Here is a 9,890-nt window from a genome sequence, read left to right as displayed (position 1 = left end):
CTCTCTGTGTACAGAAGAGCCTCCTGTCCTGACTGGAGGAGCTCACCCAGCTGTGTCTGGGGAGAAGCCAGGGTATCGGCTTCAACAACCCTGCTGGGCAGCCTGTTCCCCACCCCCGCCACCCTCTGTGTACAGAAGTGCCTCCTTCACTTTCTTAACAGTGAATACCTCAGGAATAAACACACGACAGGGCAGGAGGCACAGAGGGAGAGGAGATCACAGAGGATCCCTCATTAATAAGCCCACACAAGACAGGAGACACAGAGAGAGAGGAGATCACAGAGAATCCCTCGGTAATGAGCACACACACACACACACACACACACACACCAGGACGGGAGACACTGAGAGAGAGGAGAGTGCACGTTCCTTCCATCATACATACAGGATATTGAGAGAGTCCCTGTCTCGGGAAAGCAGTCTAGGCTAAGCCCGAGTCGCAGGGGCTCTGCGGGTCCTCTCGGTGTGACTCCCACCTCCCCTTCGCTTCCCCCTGGACTTCATCTGTCTGGTTCGCAGCCTGGACCGGCTGTGTGTGTGTGTGTGTGTGTGTGTGAGAGATCTTTCCCGTCTGGGTCTGAAACTCTTCAGGAACGGCATGACGCTGCTCCTGACTCTGACTCTGCTAGCAGCCACAGTCTGCAGAGGAATCCCAGGTAAGAAAGCCCCCTCCTCCTCCTCCTCCTCCTCTGCTGGTGCGTTGTCAGACTTGGATAACGTTAAGAGAGGTTGCTGTTTTTTGCTCTCTCTCCTCGCTGAGGAGTTTTTGGTCCATCAACCCCCGTTGTCTCCTGGCCTGTTCTGCTCTTCCCGCCTTGTGACCTCGCCCTGCGTCGTCACACGGCTGTGTTATAAACGCCCCGGGGTGCTGGGGGGGGGGTTGGGCGACCTTGTTGTGAAAGGCGCTATATCAAATGAAGTGGAATCGAATCGAAGATTTAATAATAATAATAATAAACTTTATTTTATATAGCGCCTTTAAAGGTGGCTTCTCAAAGCGCTTTACAGGATGATTGGGCGGAGCGGTGGCTCTGTGGGTAAGGATCTGCGCCTGTGACTGGAAGGTTGCCGGTTCAAATCCCGCGGCTGGCAGAGGAATCCTACTCCGTTGGGCCCCTGAGCGAGGCCCTTCACCCCAACTGCTCCAGGGGCAGACCCTGCGCTCTGACCCCAAGCTTCTCTCCCTGTCTGTGTGTCTGTGTCTCCATGGAGAAAAGCTGGGGTATGCGAAAAGACGCATTCCTAATGCAAGAAATGGTATAGGGCTAATAAAGAGTTATTTATCAATAACAATAAATAAGAAGACTACACAAGATAAGACACAATTACAATGCAACAATAACAATAGAGGAGACCGTGGAAGGTGGTATTAAGAAGAGCAGAACAGAACCAGTTCAGTAAAGGCTTTTTTGAAGAAGAGGGTTTTGAGTCTGGATTTGAAGGAGTTTAGAGAAGGTGACTCTCTGATATCCTTGGGCAAAGAGTTCCAGAGCTTGGGGGCACAACAGGAGAAGGCCCTGTCACCCATACTATGTAGACGGGCTTAAATCTTAAATTTAAGATTTAAGATTTAAGATGATGTGGTTTCTTTCGTCCGTCGCGGGGGGGGGGATCTCTCTTCGGGATCTTTTCCGGCAGCTGCCGGGAATGACAGCAGGAAGGGAGAGGTGGCCTCTGTGAGCCGCCCGATCCCGGGATGAGAACGGGCTCGGAGCGAGGTGGCCGAGCGAGCCCCCCCCGAGCCGTTCTGAGGGGCGTTAAAATCCCGTGTTCCCCCCATCTTCCCTTTCGACATCGGGTCTGGCCGAGCAGCATGGGTGCCGGTGTTTCAAAGCCATGGATAGAGAGATTCGATACTTTATCGATCCCGTGAGGGGAAATTGCAACGCGACAGCAGCTTAAGACAACACAGCCACAGTGTAACGAATGAGTTTACTGCTCAATAATAATAATACAATACAATAATACAATCAGTACAGTCAGGGGTGGTACTAAAATAGTAATAATAATAATACAATACAATCAGTACAGTCAGGGGTGGTACTAAAATAGTAATAATAATAATACAATACAATCAGTACAGTCAGGGGTGGTACTAAAATAGTAATAATAATACAATACAATCAGTACAGTCAGGGGTGGTACTAAAATAGTAATAATAATGATAATACAATACAATCAGTACAGTCAGGGGTGGTACTAAAATAGTAATAATAATACAATAATACAATCAGTACAGTCAGGGGTGGTACTAAAATAGTAATAATAATACAATACAATCAGTACAGTCAGGGGTGGTACTAAAATAGTAATAATAATAATAATAATACAATACAATCAGTACAGTCAGGGGTGGTACTAAAATAGTAATAATAATACAATACAATCAGTACAGTCAGGGGTGGTACTAAAATAGTAATAATAATAATAATACAATACAATCAGTACAGTCAGGGGTGGTACTAAAATAGTAATAATAATACAATACAATCAGTACGGTCAGGGGTGGTACTAAAATAGTAATAATAATAATAATACAATACAATCAGTACGGTCAGGGGTGGTACTTAAATAGTAATAATAATAATAATACAATACAATCAGTACAGTCAGGGGTGGTACTAAAATAGTAATAATAATAATACAATACAATCAGTACAGTCAGGGGTGGTACTAAAATAGTAATAATAATACAATACAATCAGTACAGTCAGGGGTGGTACTAAAATAGTAATAATAATAATACAATACAATCAGTACAGTCAGGGGTGGTACTAAAATAGTAATAATAATAATAATAATAATACAATACAATCAGTACAGTCAGGGGTGGTACTAAAATAGTAATAATAATAATAATACAATACAATCAGTACAGTCAGGGGTGGTACTAAAATAGTAATAATAATAATAATACAATACAATCAGTACAGTCAGGGGTGGTACTAAAATAGTAATAATAATAATACAATACAATCAGTACAGTCAGGGGTGGTACTAAAATAGTAATAATAATACAATACAATCAGTACAGTCAGGGGTGGTACTAAAATAGTAATAATAATACAATACAATACAATCAGTACAGTCAGGGGTGGTACTAAAATAGTAATAATAATACAATACAATCAGTACAGTCAGGGGTGGTACTAAAATAGTAATAATAATAATACAATACAATCAGTACAGTCAGGGGTGGTACTAAAATAGTAATAATAATAATAATACAATACAATCAGTACAGTCAGGGGTGGTACTAAAATAGTAATAATAATAATACAATACAATCAGTACAGTCAGGGGTGGTACTAAAATAGTAATAATAATAATAATAATACAATACAATCAGTACAGTCAGGGGTGGTACTTAAATAGTAATAATAATAATAATACAATACAATCAGTACAGTCAGGGGTGGTACTTAAATAGTAATAATAATAATAATACAATACAATCAGTACAGTCAGGGGTGGTACTAAAATAGTAATAATAATAATACAATACAATACAATCAGTACAGTCAGGGGTGGTACTAAAATAGTAATAATAATACAATACAATCAGTACAGTCAGGGGTGGTACTAAAATAGTAATAATAATAATAATAATACAATACAATCAGTACAGTCAGGGGTGGTACTAAAATAGTAATAATAATACAATACAATACAATCAGTACAGTCAGGGGTGGTACTAAAATAGTAATAATAATACAATACAATCAGTACAGTCAGGGGTGGTACTAAAATAGTTATAATAATAATACAATACAATCAGTACAGTCAGGGGTGGTACTAAAATAGTAATAATACAATACAATACAATCAGTACAGTCAGGGGTGGTACTAAAATAGTAATAATAATACAATACAATCAGTACAGTCAGGGGTGGTACTAAAATAGTAATAATAATAATACAATACAATACAATACAATCAGTACAGTCAGGGGTGGTACTAAAATAGTAATAATAATAATAATAATACAATACAATACAATCAGTACAGTCAGGGGTGGTACTAAAATAGTAATAATAATACAATACAATCAGTACAGTCAGGGGTGGTACTAAAATAGTAATAATAATAATAATACAATACAATCAGTACAGTCAGGGGTGGTACTAAAATAGTAATAATAATAATAATAATACAATACAATCAGTACAGTCAGGGGTGGTACTAAAATAGTAATAATAATAATAATACAATACAATCAGTACAGTCAGGGGTGGTACTAAAATAGTAATAATAATAATAATAATACAATACAATCAGTACAGTCAGGGGTGGTACTAAAATAGTAATAATAATAATACAATACAATCAGTACAGTCAGGGGTGGTACTAAAATAGTAATAATAATAATAATACAATACAATCAGTACAGTCAGGGGTGGTACTAAAATAGTAATAATAATAATAATAATACAATACAATCAGTACAGTCAGGGGTGGTACTAAAATAGTAATAATAATACAATACAATACAATCAGTACAGTCAGGGGTGGTACTAAAATAGTAATAATAATGATAATACAATACAATCAGTACAGTCAGGGGTGGTACTTAAATAGTAATAATAATAATAATACAATACAATCAGTACAGTCAGGGGTGGTACTAAAATAGTAATAATAATAATACAATACAATACAATCAGTACAGTCAGGGGTGGTACTAAAATAGTAATAATAATACAATACAATCAGTACAGTCAGGGGTGGTACTAAAATAGTAATAATAATAATAATAATACAATACAATCAGTACAGTCAGGGGTGGTACTAAAATAGTAATAATAATACAATACAATACAATCAGTACAGTCAGGGGTGGTACTAAAATAGTAATAATAATACAATACAATCAGTACAGTCAGGGGTGGTACTAAAATAGTTATAATAATAATACAATACAATCAGTACAGTCAGGGGTGGTACTAAAATAGTAATAATACAATACAATACAATCAGTACAGTCAGGGGTGGTACTAAAATAGTAATAATAATACAATACAATCAGTACAGTCAGGGGTGGTACTAAAATAGTAATAATACAATACAATACAATCAGTACAGTCAGGGGTGGTACTAAAATAGTAATAATAATACAATACAATCAGTACAGTCAGGGGTGGTACTAAAATAGTAATAATAATAATACAATACAATACAATACAATCAGTACAGTCAGGGGTGGTACTAAAATAGTAATAATAATAATAATAATACAATACAATACAATCAGTACAGTCAGGGGTGGTACTAAAATAGTAATAATAATACAATACAATCAGTACAGTCAGGGGTGGTACTAAAATAGTAATAATAATAATAATACAATACAATCAGTACAGTCAGGGGTGGTACTAAAATAGTAATAATAATAATAATAATACAATACAATCAGTACAGTCAGGGGTGGTACTAAAATAGTAATAATAATAATAATACAATACAATCAGTACAGTCAGGGGTGGTACTAAAATAGTAATAATAATAATAATAATACAATACAATCAGTACAGTCAGGGGTGGTACTAAAATAGTAATAATAATAATACAATACAATCAGTACAGTCAGGGGTGGTACTAAAATAGTAATAATAATAATAATACAATACAATCAGTACAGTCAGGGGTGGTACTAAAATAGTAATAATAATAATAATAATACAATACAATCAGTACAGTCAGGGGTGGTACTAAAATAGTAATAATAATACAATACAATACAATCAGTACAGTCAGGGGTGGTACTAAAATAGTTTCTCACAGTCCAGGACACACGAAGAACAAACTAGAACAGCACAGCACGCAGACAAATCGAATCCCACACATGAATGTAAATATAGATATATAATATAACGGTATTGCACGGGTCCCGGGCATGTATCGCACAAAAAACGGTTGTAAACCGGGGAAAAAGAAAGAGAACAGATGTGTAAGTTTACTGCTCAGTCCAGAAACTGGTCCCCTGTCAGCGTGGCCTCTGCCCAGACGCGAGGCGGGTGCGTTGGACCTCCTGTGGCGCCCCCCCCCCGTCGCCCGGCGGGGTGGATCGGCCCGCGGCCGAACGCCCTCTTCATTTCCACCAGCCTGCGGTAGAGGGCACGATGGGAGTCTGTTGGGAAAGTGTCTGCTCTTCCCCCCACAAGCGCGGGTTTCTCCTCCCGTCTTTGTGAGGAAGGACCGTCGGGGGCTTGCATCAGATCTTTATTTACCCTCTCAAAGCGGCTCTCCAGCACGACCAGAACATCCGTTTTTTTTTTTTTTTTGGTTCTAGGTGATGAGGCAAGGCAGGAAAATACCAATTCTTTCACTTCCTCTGGTAGTTCGTGTCCCCCTGTTTTTCTGATTTTTCTGTTTTTCTGATAGAACGTAAGATGTGATACAGGTGAGGAGCCTGTTTGGTCGTTAGGAGTTACAGTACCTAATCCAGGGGTCTCATCCAGCTTGTTCCACCCCCCCACCCCCCTTTGTGTAAAGAAGAGCCAGGGTGTCGGCTTCAGCCACACGGCTGGGCAGCTTGTTCCCCACCCCCACCACCCTCTGTGTACAGTAGAGCCCCCTGTCCTGACTGGAGGAGCTCACCCAGCTGTGTCTGGAGAGAAGCCAGGGTATCGGCTTCAACCACAGGGCTGGGCAGCTTGTTCCCCACCCCCACCACTCTCTGTGTAAAGAGTCACCCCCCCCCACCCCCGCCTGCATTTCAACTGCCCCCGGCAGTCAGGACCTCTCACTATACTATACTATACTCTCACTATACTGGGGCATCAGGACCCACACAGACCGCAGGGTGAGAGCGCCCCCTGCTGGCCCCACTCACACCTCTCCCAGCAGCAGCCTTAGTTTTTCCCAGGAGTCTCCCCTCCAGGTACTGGCCAGGCTCACACCTGCTGGGCTCCAGTGTGGGGAGAGGGCTGTCAGGGGTGAGATGTATACAGACAAGAGGACGTATATAAATAAAAGGGGTGAAATGAGCTGGACGTCCTGCAGTTGTAGCGTTAAGATCAGAAAGTCAGATAATATGCTTGCAGTCGGCCTTCCATACCGTGGCTCTCCACAGCGGACTAAGTCACAGTCTTAGACACTTCGAGGAAGGTCTTCCTCACCTGACAGGTGCCCACTCTTCATCAGGAGCTGGGTCTGGGGCTTGAGCGAGAGCCCCCTTCCCCTGCCGGTCGGAGAGCGGACACTGGCGGCCCGTGTCCCGGGGCTCCCGTCTCGGCCTGCGGCCTGCCCTGGGTGTCTGTCCAGTCGGCTCTTAACGACGCACGCCAGCTCGTTACTGGACCGTCTCAACAGCTCCTCCTACGGACGTTTTTTTTTTAACGAACTCTATTTTTATGGACTCAGAACCTGCGTCCAGAATGCTTTTATATTCCAGATGTACACTGTAGACGCTTATATATTCAAGTCTATGCCTATATAGCGGAGTGGTGGCTCTGTAGCTCAGGATCTCTGCGCCGGGGGCTGGGAGGGGTTTGCCGGTTCGAATCCCGCGGCCGGCAGAGGAATCCTACTCCGTTGGGGCCCCCCCTGAGCGAGGCCCTGAACCCCAGCTGCTCCAGGTGGCGCTGTACAATGTCTGCCCCTGCGCTCTGACCCCCAGCTTCTCTCTCTCCCCCTGTCTGTGTGTCTCCTGGAGAGCCAGCTGGGGTCTGCGACAGGACCGATTCCTCATGCCAGACATTGTAAAGGGTTAATAAAGTGATCTTTTTATTATTATGTTATATTCCAGGCTTATTATCCAGCCCTTGCTTAAATATTTCACATGCAAACACATTGCCTTTAAATCCTTTAATGGACAGGACGTGCATTATATGTGTATTTTTCATGAATTCAAGTGCCTGTCGGGTGAAAAGAGATTTGTGTTCTACATGAGAGTGGCACTGCTTGGACGCTGTTAAACTCAATGTGTGTGTCGTGTTTAATTCCTGTTTAGAAAATAAAACAGATAAAATGTCTTTCATCCTCTCCTGTGCTGGATGAATGTTGCACCACTGCCCATTAATATCTTTGATCACTTTCAGTAACGGCTCTCTCTCCAGGACAGGGTCACAGACTGGGGGAGCTGGAGTCTGTCTCAGCAAGCAACAGGCACAAGGCAGGGCTCACCCTGGACAGGACAGCAGTCCATCACAGGACACACACACACTCACACACCCTGGACAGGACAGCAGTCCATCACAGGACACACACACACACACACACCCTGGACAGGACACCAGTCCATCACAGGACACACACACTCACACACCCTGGACAGGACAGCAGTCCATCACAGGACACACACACACTCACACACCCTGGACAGGACAGCAGTCCATCACAGGACACACACACTCACACACCCTGGACAGGACAGCAGTCCATCACAGGACACACACACACACTCACACACCCTGGACAGGACAGCAGTCCATCACAGGACACACACACACTCACACACCCTGGACAGGACAGCAGTCCATCACAAGACACACACACACTCACACACCCTGGACAGGACAGCAGTCCATCACAGGACACACACACTCACACACCCTGGACAGGACAGCAGTCCATCACAGGACACACACACACTCACACACCCTGGACAGGACAGCAGTCCATCACAGGACACACACACTCACACACCCTGGACAGGACAGCAGTCCATCACAGGACACACACACTCACACACCCTGGACAGGACACCAGTCCATCACAGGACACACACACACACTCACACACCCTGGACAGGACACCAATCCATCACAGGACACACACACACACTCACACACCCTGGACAGGACACCAGTCTATCACAGGACACACACACACTCACACACCCTGGACAGGACAGCAGTCCATCACAGGACACACACACTCACACACCCTGGACAGGACACCAGTCCATCACAGGACACACACACACACACACACACACACACCCTGGACAGGACACCAGTCCATCACAGGACACACACAGACACACACACACACACACACCTGGGCCAATTATCCCAGAAGCCCACCAACCCACCAGCATGTCTTTGGATTATGAGAGGAAACCAGAGCACCCAGAGGAAACGCAGGGAGAACATGCAAACTCCACACAGACTGCACCCCCCGGTCCAGAACTGAACCCAGGGCCCCAGCACTGCGCCACTGTGCTGCCCTTTCAGTGAAACAATGAGACGAAAGCCTGACTTCCTGTTCCGAGCCTGAGAGGCTACTTTTCAAGGTCGATCTGTCTTGGTGTTGCAATCTGTTCCTCCTCGCCATGTGATTTCTGCTAAATGCCTAAAGAAACTTGAAGAGCTTTCCTTTAAGCAAAGACCTGCAGACAGCGAGAGGGAGGAGATCACAGAGAATCTCTCGGAAATAAACACACGCAACAGGACAGGAGACACGGTGAGAGAGAGAGGAGATCACAGAGGATCTCTCAGACATAAGCACACAGCAGGAAAGGAGACACAGTGAGAGAGAGGAGATCACAGAGAATCAGAAATAAGCGCACAATAGGACAGGAGACACAGTGAGAGAGAGAGAGGAGATCACTCACATTTCTGAGAGATCCTCTGAAATAAGCACACAGCAGGACAGGAGACACAGTGAGAGAGTGGCGATCACAGAGAATCAGAAATAAGCGCACAATAGGACAGGAGACACAGCGAGAGAGAGGAGAGCACAGAGAATCTCTTGAGAAATAAACACAACAGGACAGGAAACACACTGAGGCAGGGGAGATCACAGAGGATCTCTCAGAAATAAACGCACACAACAGGACAGGAGAGAGAGAGAGAGACAACAGAGACCTCCAGACAGATCGGATGGCACCGGGACCCTCCAGTAACCAAGAGTGCTACAGCTGTTCTTTTCCTGTCAAGGCATTGTCC

The sequence above is a fragment of the Lepisosteus platostomus genome, chromosome 5, assembly GCF_059453375.1.
Source record: "Lepisosteus platostomus isolate fLepPlt1 chromosome 5, fLepPlt1.hap1, whole genome shotgun sequence".
Lineage (NCBI taxonomy): Eukaryota > Metazoa > Chordata > Actinopteri > Semionotiformes > Lepisosteidae > Lepisosteus > Lepisosteus platostomus.
The sequence above is the reverse complement of the archived record's forward strand: the minus strand, read 5'-3'. Positions refer to the sequence as shown.